The 11,176-nt window shown below is 40.7% G+C and overlaps 1 long non-coding RNA gene across 1 annotated transcript in view; it reads left to right on the forward strand.

Moving 5' to 3' along the window:
- LOC143676197 (uncharacterized) overlaps positions 1–10,120 on the forward strand; it is a 121,437-nt gene extending 111,317 nt beyond the window's left edge. Inside the window, exon 4 of the long non-coding RNA XR_013171900.1 lies at positions 10,012–10,120. This is a non-coding gene — a long non-coding RNA (uncharacterized LOC143676197). The remainder of the gene's footprint in view (positions 1–10,011) is intronic.
- Positions 10,121–11,176: the final 1,056 nt, after the last annotated feature.

The raw sequence follows: 11,176 nt of genomic DNA on the forward strand, positions 1-11,176 counted from the left end.
TGCCCTTAATTATGCCTATCAAATGCTGGATCCAGAAGTGGTTTCTGTTCCAGGTAAGGTGACTGTCTCTCCCGTTTTGGGAGCAGCAGTTTGTTCTGTGACCTCAAGTTTCTGATGGATCTAAAGAGAGCTGTTGGTTTTCCATTTGTTCAGCTTTTTTCTTGTTGTGATGATGAGAATGACAACTTCCAAGTTTCTCATATTGGACTGGGTCCTTTAACCAATCTGAATTTTAACTTTATTTTGTCATTCCCAGAAAGGTTCCAAAAGATCTGTGTATCCCGTACTTTCTGCTTGACCTTTTTCTTGGTTTCTCATATGTACCCAGTGCTGCTTAAAAATAAGCATGAACTCCAAGATGTCAGAATTATGACAAAGAGTTTCTCTTCTCTCTAGAATTTTGGTACCTCAACCCCAGGTTCTTATCATTCTATAATCCCATCAGTTCTTGGACACTTGGAAGCCTTTTTTTTCTACCTTGTAAGTAGGGAAAGAGGAGCAGCAACATATGAGGTTTTTATGGGAAATGTCTCATAACGCATCGCTGTTGTCTATAACCCGTTGGCTACACTTCGGTTTCATGATCACACCAACTACAAGGAAAGCTAAAAAACATGGTCTATTTCTGTGCACAAAAAGGAGAGGAACAAGTTTTATGCAGACTTCTGCAAAGACATGGTCTAAATTTAATAAGTGTTTGGTGAGTTTAACAACATTGAAAATATGGAAGATGAGCCAAATTATCTCAAAAGGCCCCTTCATGTTTAATGATCCCTATTCAATTCCTGAAAATGGTTCAAGAATTGCATACAGGATGTTGATAGAAAAGAATATAAGAAGACAAAGAAATTCTATTCATTTATTTCTTAAAGAAATAAAAACTGCATTCAAGATATCACTGCATTTTCTTGTCTTAAGTGCCAATATAGTCCTTATGACTTAGAATTTACAACAGAGTTTTTTAAAAATACCATTCCTGCACGAATTAATTCAGTGAGTGCTCCACTTATTCAGCTTCAATGAGCTGGAATAAATGTTCACTGGATATTGGATAACTCAAAGTTTTATCTAGAATGACACTAAAATTCCTTTGTTTCCGAGGAGAATGTGAGCTTATTTCAATTTTTCATGATTTCTAAATTATGGCTTAAGTCTTTACTCTACACATTTACCACCTTAGAACTTTAAATAGGCATTTGGGGTATGCGAGAAAAGTAAAAGTAAGGTACTTTCTCTAAAGGAGTTTGCAGTCTGGCTGATGAAACTTATGCAAAGAAAATTACGATGAAGTATCACAGCTGGAAAACATCGAACATTTGGATCTGAATACAAGAAATATGCAACAAAGAGTATTCATGAAATATTTTATTTTATTTTATTATTTATTTTAATGGATAGGTAGAAATTAATTTTGTCTTTAATTTTAAGAGGAGATGTAAAATTCTTGGGAGATATTCCATACATGTAGAATGAAGTCCAGATGCCTTAATTGCATATTTAAACATATTTATCTACCCTCTTTTTCAATACCTTATCCGTTGTTTCAACCATACATATCTACTTCCTTTTCCTCAAACTCTCACACCTTTCTTCCTTTTATGCCTGGTTCTGTCTGTTTGGAAGGTCCTCTTCCCTCATGTTCACCTGGAAAAATCTTCTTGTCCCATATGGTTTGTCTCTGGTGCCACCTCCCATGAATATGTTTCTTGACTTTTACTAATCTGGATCAAAACTTCCATTCATTTATTTTATTCATCCATTCACAGATGCTCTGTTTCAGGCACTGCCTTTGACCCTGGAATAAAATTACCTAATTATCGTGGACTTTATATCCTGCTAAGAGACCAACTAAAGAAATAAAGTAATATAAACACAGATTATGATAAGTACAAAGCAGGAAGAAAATTAAAGTGCTGAAAAAGAAACTAAAAAATAAAGGTCTTTCTTTAGAAAAGAAACTCAAAAATAAAGGTCTTTCTTTAGAAAAGAAGGTCAGGAAAGGGTTTTTGAGGAGGCAGCCTATAGGCTGAGATATAAAGGATAAGAAAAAGCCAGCCTTGCTACAAGTAAGAGGAGAAACATCCTATCAAAGGGGCAAGCCTGTGCCAAGGCACTCCATGGAGGCACAAGTTCAGTACATTTGATGACCTGAAAACAAGTATGGCTGTTGGTGGTTTTTTTTTTGGCCAGAAAAGCATTTACATGATGAAAATATTTCTTACAACAAAGTTTTTACAAGTTCATTTTATACTAGTGATCATTTTTTGTATTTGTGAAGATAATTCAGGTTTTCTAATTCTGCCACACTTCCCACCTCTTACATGATGAGCTCTTGTGAATGTATCTCCAGTCAAATGTGTCAATACCTTACCAAAGCAAGCCCTTTCAAAAAACCAATCCTGAGTGGTCAAAAGCCATAAACCAACCCCAAAGCGCAGCATTATCTGCGTTTCCCACCTTGGAAACCTAGCCAAGGCTGAGGACAAACCACAAGGCTCTCTAGCCTCCTCTATGGGGCCAAGGCAGGACTCTGCGAAAGCAGTGTCTTGGGCAGCAATATGCTCTTCCCCTACCCATCTATGCCTGCCCACCTACAGGACCCAGAAGCTGCTCAGCCCACCTCCTCCCCACCCACCTGCTCTCTGGTCCTGGCCCCTCCCCCACCTATATACAGAAGAGAATTTTTATAGGGCAAGCTTCAGGCAGACAGGTATCAGATTTCTCTCTACATGGATACCTCTAGACCCTTTGTTAAGTGTCTAGTCTTTCCATACTATACGCTCTAGGGGCATCACCCAAAGGAAAATGATGGAGCCCCATTCTGCATGGCTCTCTAATCCTAAGAATGGGTCAGGGACACAGCAGCAAGTGCAGCCAGTTCTCCCTGCTCCACCCTTCCAGCACACACAGGGGCTGCTGCTCTTGGCAATACTTCACTGCTTTGTTCTTAAAAAAGTGACGCAGATTTGCTTGGTTAGAACCTCACTTAAGATACCTCTCTCAGAGGGAGAACTGAAATGAGGTTAGAGATGCCAGTGAAGCCAAAATCAGGCTGAGCGGTAGAGGTCCTGGCATGGAGGTTTGATGTTATTCTAGGCACAGTGATCTGATTTATATTTAACAAGCTCTCACCTGCTACAGAAAATGGATTATAGGGAATCAGTAATTAGGGCGATCATACAATTTATTCTCCAAATCAAGACACACACCAGAGCATACGATGTCCCTAACAGTACTGGACACAAAACAAAACTGGTTTGGTGGTCGATGCCTTCCAAAGGAGGGCTGATGGTCTGAAAAAGAAACAGTGGAGATTGAAAGAAACAAATGGATACATAACATGTTTTGGAGGGATTGCTGCCAGCATATGTATAGAAGACAGAGTGAATTGTGTGAGATCTTTAGTTCTTTTGCGTGAGCAACTGCATGTACAGAATTTCCTGAGTTGGGCGTGGCCAATTATGGGGAATGCCTTTTGGACATGGAGTCAAGGAGCAAATAAATGTAAGTCTGCCGTAGCAAGCCTGTACGTTTGAACAGTCCTTGAGACATTTGATGGAAATAAAAGGCGGGCATTTTTATGTGTCCAGGCTGGATCTGAGAGGTAAGTAATAATAGACAATAAGTCTGGGGCACTATCAGCAAGTGGATGGACTTAAAGTCATGTTAGTGGATGGTTCCACTTGGAGAGAATGTGAAGAGCGAGAAGATAGAAGGGCAGGATTAGACTCAGAGAAGGAGTACAGGGGGTGGATAGAGGAGGAAAGGGCTTCAGTGAGGCTGAGAAGGAGAAGTCTTTGAGGTGGAAGACAAGCAGGAGACTGGCCAAATAGATGCCAAAGTTTCATGAAAGAGGAAATCATTGCCAAATGTTGCTGAGTAGAGGTAGGCGGAAATGAGGACAGGAGTATCTACTGATTTTGCTAACCTATACGTCGTTCATGACCTGTGACCATCAGTTTATTTAAGGAGAGGCAGAAGAAACCAGGTTGGAAAATGATAGAATGCAGACTTGACAGTGGAGGTGGTTGATTGACAACATATTTCAAGAAATTTGGCCGTAAGAAGTATAGGAAGAATGTAGGATGGGGTTGATAGCTGAAAGGAAATGTGACTTGGGGAAAAAAATTGCTTTTCTTTAAAATGAGAAACAATATATACATATTTTTTTTCTGATGGGTGCTCTCCTTTTAAGTATCCCTAGCAGCCTATTTACTTTCCTATCTTCTCTACTTTAATTTATAGGTAATTTACCCCAAAACAGAGTCCCTCTGTGAAGTCTGATGAATGTTTAAGAGCCCCTTTTGGTCCAGGCCCTGGTGACACAGGAGGCTGTGATCATGCAGAGAAGTCAGGGGCAAAGCTACTGTTGAATGATTTTTAGTTTTCCAGGTCTGGTCACAAAGTGCTACAGATTGACTGGCTTAAAGGACCATAAATTTATCATCTCACAAGTAAGAGGCTGAAAGCCCAACATCAAGGTATCAGATAGCAATGCATGCCTCGGCTTGTGGCATAACTCAATCTGTTTCCATCTTCTCCCTCTGTCTTTGTGTCCACGTTTTCTCTCCTTAGAAGGACACCAGTCATGTCCACTTTTATCTGGTTTGGCCGCATCTTAGCTAATCACTTCTTCAAAGATCTTATTTCCAAATAAGACCAAATTCACAAGACCAGGCTTAGGATTTGAACACGTCTTTTGGGGAGACACAATTCAATCTATACCTGACAGGTTCATATGATGCTCCGACTTGGCTTTGAGAGGTAACGCATGTGGTCAGTTTTCAGAGGAAACCTTATGACTCCAGCACATACATTGGTTACCTTCAAGGCTACCCTCCTTACTGCCTTGTTGATAGGACCCCAGTTGTGTTTGGAACAGCAATGAGTTAGATCCAGGACAATAAGTCATGGCACTCCTCCTCACGTTGGCAGATATTTTCCCTCCCAACCTTGCTTGCAGCCAGGAGAGGCCACATGACTAAGCTCTGGCCAGTGAGGTACAAGAGGAAATCTACCGTGGAGCTTCAGGTAAAGTTTTCATTTCTTGTTAAAGGAAGAGTCCTTTTTATCCCCATTTACTTCCTTGTTGCCTGGGTTTCTGGGATGAAAATATAATGCCTGGAACTGTTGTAGTTTGCTTGAGATCGAAGTGACAAACTTGAGGGCAAAGAGCCAAAATACCTAAATGAGAATAGGCCCTGATGGAAATGGCTGAATCAACCCTTAAAGTACCCATTTCGCACATAGTGTTAGGTGAGCAATTTATGTTCTTAGCGTTTCAGACTGCCGGTTCTCGGATTCTCACGGGTAAACACATTCAAACTGATCTACTGAGATCACTCACCTTTGCTTTTCCCTCAACATATCTTGTTCCTTCCCTGACTGTTCATAATTAGCATGAAATTAACGGAAATAGGAAGAAGGAGTAAAATTCACAGTCAGGCAGACCGAGATTAAAATGCACAATCCATTATTGCTAACTGGGGCCTTGGGTAACTTGGCTGATTTCCGTAAGCCTTTAATAAAAATATAAAAGAAAAAAATATAAATTTCAGACATCCCACTACTTTGGACAACTTCCCTTTTCACTGAAACAATCTTTGAAAATTTCTGACTTCTGGACCCCCAGTTCTTGCTGTTCAGAACAGGAGATTAATTAAGGAGTCCCTGAACGAATGAGTCCAGTTCCCACTACACGCCTTCCTGACCAAGTCAGAGTGCAGGGAGCCCTCTCCAGGAAGAGTTGACCAGCTGCTAATCTTATTTGGGGGGGGGGGGGGTGCATTTGTGTTAAAAAAAAGAAAACAACTGATTCTAAAATTATACATTGAAGCAAAATCTATCTGTGTGCTTTGTACATAGTACAAAGAAAAGCTAAAAGCAAAAATGTGGAGAAAGATATTAAAGTGAAATAGTAATTAAAAAAAGGGATACCAATACCAATATCTTAAAAACAGAAACTTTAAGGGGAAAAGCATCAATGAAGATGAAGAAACTTGCAACATTATAAAAATAAAAAACAACAAGAAGAGACATGAATTCTGAGTGTATACATTAATTTATACAACCTCTAATTAAAGAAAGCAAGTGCTGACAGGTTTACCAGAAGAAAATTACAAACCTAAAATCATACTAACAAAAATCTCACAGTAACTGAAATATTTCATTGAAAAAAATGTTAAAATTGTAGTGTATTTATAAAGCATAGTATACAAGCATGATTTAAAACCGTGCCTGTGCCAATAATGTGAAAATGCACGTTCTTTTTTAGAAAGCATGGATTATACTAACCACATATTGGGTCACAAAGTAAATCCCCCAAATACCAGTGAATTGTTTTTCTGCAGACCATTTCCTTTGATCAAGATAAAATTAAGTAGTAAATTTATTTTTTAAATGTTTTTTAAAAATCCTATATGTTTGGACTTAAATAAAAATGTTCAATATATTATGGGTCCACAAAGAGATGACAGAAATTGGAAAATGCTTGGAGTGGAATTTGGTATTACTCGCAAGGGCAACAGTGCCCTCCAGCTTGGTCAATTTCTAGTCCTTGGTTCACTTGGGTCATTAGCAGCATTTGACTGATCCCTTCTGCCCTGCAGAACACCTCACTAAGTGGGCTCTCCTTCTTCATCTCCTCTGCTCATCCCTCCTTCTCTCTTCAACCTCTTAATGTCAGAGGTAATTCATCCTTGAAGTTCTTCCTTCATTGCATTTGGTGTATCTTTAAATACTCTCTCTACGTGGATGGCTCCCAAATTGCATCTCTATTTCCTACTGATCCTCAGAATGTGGTCTCATGTCTACTCCAAGTGGGCATCTAATAACCTGTTAAAATCAGATCACCTGCTCTTTCCCCCAGTCTAGACCCACTGAAATTCTTCCCATCTCAGTTGACAACACTATCTTTCTAGTTCCTCGGTCCTGAACTCTAGAATTTTTCCAGATTGGTCTCTCTCTCAAATTCCACATCTAATCTCCAGAAAATCCTGTTGGCTCCCCACTCAAAGCATATCTGGAGCTTTATCTTCCCTGCTAGTGCTACTACCATGGTAGAAGCCATCAGCCACTCTCTCTGGACTTATCACCACTTCCTTTGAACTGGTCTTGCTGCTTTCACCTTTCTACCCAATAGTGAATTTTCAACGTAGCTGTCAGAGTGATGCTTTAAAACGGAAGCTCAATTTTGTCAATCTTTTGCTCAAAATCCCCAAGGGCCCCATTTACAAAAAAAGACAAACCTGAAGGCACACAATGGCCCCAAGGCCACAAAGACCTCCTCTTTCCCACCCCTTATATCTTGGGTATGACTGCTATTCCTCTGTGTTGGCTGACGTGGTCCCACCTCAGGGTCTTTGCACCTGATTTCCCCCTACCTGCAGCACTCTCCCCCCAGATTTAGCCCTCTCAGCACCTTCACGTCTGTGCCCAAATGCCGCAACTTCGTTGAGGTCATCCCTGGACCTCCTAACCCCACCAGGGTCCCCCACTATCCTTACCATGATTCATTTTATAGCATGACCTTTGTCATCTTCTAACATAGGAAGGGTAGTTCTGTGGGCCACAGGACTTCTCTTATTAGAGAACAGCTCTGTGAGGGTAGGGGTGCCGAAATTCCATTCACTGCTGTATGCCCAGTTCTTAGAGCAAGACACCCAATATGCATTAGCCACCTAATTACTATTTGTTGAATGGAGGAAATAATGAATAATAATGAAAGTGCTATGTAAAAATGCACAATGCTAGGACAAACATATGATCTCACTTATATGAAATACCTAGAATAGACAAATATATAGAGGTAGAAATTAGATTACAGGTTACCAGGGGATGAGGGGTATGTAAAGTTAATGCTTGATGGATATAGTTTCTGTTTGGGTTAATGAAAATGTTTAGATAATGAATAGTGCTGATGGCAGCACAACATCGTGAATGCAATTCATATCACCATACAGGATGTATGATGGTGGTTAAAATGGGAAAGTTGTGTTGTCTATATGTTACCACAATTAAAATGTGACAAGTAAAACTACACTGGGGGCAGATGAATAGTACCTAGAAAGAAATTGTCTTACACGCTTATTTTGCAACAAAGAAACTGAATATTAATGAACTAAGAATTCAAATTTGAGAAATGATCAGCCTAACAGATTAAACTAATAGAAAAGTTGAAAGGAAGGTAATAAGAAATATAAAATCAGAAATTGATGGAATGAGGGGACCAAAAAAACAAAGGTTTGGTTCTTTGATAAGCATTGTCAATAAAACCTTCCACCATGGGAATCTTTCTGTATCAATTTGCTTGCTACTGGCCAACAGTGGCTACTGAGCCCTGGACCCTTGCAATATGCTGGCCTGAGAAACAATTTTTAATTTTTAACAATTAAAAAATGACTAAAATGTAATTAGTCATTACATATGTCTAATGACTACTGCAGCAGATCACAGAATTCTAGAATCTTCTTTCATGAGGTCCACAGTTTCATATATACAATTATTGTTATGGAAACCTAAGAGAAGATAATTAGGTATATCTAAAATTCCCATCAGTATTAAAATGCATAAATAAATTCTGATATATTCATACAACATAAAACATTCTAAGTTAAAATTAATTAACTAGAGCTATTAGATTGAACATATACAACGGGCAATATTTGACCATAATAAGGCCACAAAAGTAGCAATTTTAAAGATTTCCACATGCATAAATATATTTAAATTTCAAAAGTATTCTTTTGAGTGCAAAAAGTTAACTGCAAAATAATACTTGCTGTATCATGCCCTATAGTTGACATTCCAAGCGCTTTAAGTTATTACTTTACAGTTATTAGAAAGTTATTTATTGATATTTGACAGAAACGCTAAATTCACGTGGCCACTACCTCCAGGGACAAGGGGCAGGAATGCTTTCCAGGAAGGAGCACAGGGGCCGACTAGTACTTCATTTCTTTGGAACCTGAAACTAACAGGACAGCATATTAAAACATGCTGAATCTGGTGGTGGGTAGACAATATTTACTGTACTATTTTCTGCGATCTCTTGTGTGCTCACAGTTTTCACAATAACAATGAAAAAATAATAAAGAGAAGAAAATAAATATAAATATTAATGTCTTAGGTGTTCTGTTTCAGAACCCCTGGATGCGTAGCCTCCTAGAACTTCTGAATGGAGGGAGGGTTGAACAATTAGCAAGCACTGCAGGTAGCACATCTTAATTCTGCCTGCTATCCAATGGGGTCTTTGAGGGTTGGGGAGGGGCCCAAGCAAGCTGAAGGGAAACACAGGCAGGTGGGACACTACCTGGGCAGTCCCGGGGCTTGTTCGAAGATCCCTGAGCAGTTTCAGGTCCCCTGACTGAGCACCACACGATGGTGTACAATCTGGCTTAGCCTGCGCCAAGCATAGTATTACCTCCACCATCAGTGGTTTAGCACCATGCACATATCAGGTATTCTCCATTCGGGCCAACCTGTTTCCTGTAGAAAATCATTTTGTGAGGCCCTGCAGACCTCTCCCTTCTCCAAAGTCTACGTGTCTGTGCCTCTCCATTTGTCACAGCTCATGGTCCTGCAGCCATCCTACTGCAGGGTTGTGATCAGCCCAGTTCAGAGCCATTTCCCATGCTGTGCATTCTGCTTGCCCCTTTGTTGGAGTTCTTTGCTCTCATTTTCTCAGGACCAGTGAAAAGACTCGAAAAATGAGAGGGGTGCCACCAGATGGACATTAGGGTGCCATCCAAAGCTGATAAAGCTGTTGGGAAAGAGCTTCTTCAGGGTGAATTCCAGATTGAACTGGTTCTCTCTGTCACAGGCAATGAGGAACAGCCCAGACTTCTCTTCCAGGGCCAGAGTCTGGGCCTGGGAGCCCGTGAATGGAGGGGCCAAATGAGGTCTCTTTGCAGGCAGACAGGTCCCAAGACACAAACAGGAGCAGGAAGTTGAGCCACGTGCACCCCGCTCCCAAATTATCAGCCAGATAATTCACCCCTGCTTCTCTTGCAGGCAGAGTGTGGGATAAGATGGAACCTTTAGCTCACTGGAGGTCTTTGGCCTAGAAGAAGTCGTCAAAAGCTTCCCCAACACTGTCTTATAGCATTATCAAGAGGAATAAATGAAGTAATGAATGTAAAGGACTTGGAGTGGTGATTGGCACGTAGATTCCTTAGGGGCGGAAGTTATCATCATTGTTATCCAGTACAGCCAGGGGATGTTATTGGAGACTTTCTCCTCTTTTAGCCTTCGTTTCAAAAGCATGAAGCAGCAACACTTTTCTTCCAAATAGAGATGGTGAGATTAGCGATGACAGTGCTTCAACCGAAAATGAAGTCTAGCTCAAAGACAATGCTTGGATAGGAGCAGGCTGCCCCTGGACTGTGGGCCATGGCCCTGGGCACAGACCCTTTGGCTGTTCTTGTGATGGTGGGTGGTCCAGCTCAAATACAGCCATGACCTGGCATGCACTGGGTCCCAGGTCCTGCTTGCCCTGGGAAAGCCTCAGCAGGGAGGGAATAGGGGAAGGAGCACCCAGCCAGTGGAGCCCCACTCTTACCCTATCTTCTGTCTCTAGAGACTGCTCCAACACTAAACTGCCACAGTCCTCTTTCCACAGTCAATTACACCGAGGGTCGGTTATTCCAGTCGAGTGACCAGGCGCCTGGAGTCCAAGATAAATTATCACACAACAAGTCTGTTTAATGAGCACAGACATTTGGTTTAGGGCATAATGAAAATAAACCTCTGCAGAACATTTTCGGTTGATTTCTCCATTTAGGCTCTGTCATATTAGCATGACTTTCTGGTTTACAAAATAAGCCTACACAAAGGAACAATTAGAACCTCCTGAAAAATCTTCTCCCCCCACCTTGTTGATTTCAAAATATAGCTTTTCTTTATTCTTTATTAGTTCCCTGGCTTAGAGTGCACATATGCTCTTTGGATTCCATGCTTTCCACTTAAAACATCAAGGACATTTGGAAATGAACCTCAATATGTTGCAAGTTCCCGCATAGTGTACATTGTTAGGGTGAGGGACAATCCTGGGGGCCAGCTGCTGCCCTCAAATACACATGTGTGGATTAAAATGACACATGGCCCTCAGGCTTATACCAAGAGAGCTGGTTATGACAATGCACAAAGCAAAATGTGGCATGCACTCCCTTGCAATAGC

Source organism: Tamandua tetradactyla, chromosome 3 (assembly GCF_023851605.1).
Source record: "Tamandua tetradactyla isolate mTamTet1 chromosome 3, mTamTet1.pri, whole genome shotgun sequence".
NCBI lineage: Eukaryota > Metazoa > Chordata > Mammalia > Pilosa > Myrmecophagidae > Tamandua > Tamandua tetradactyla.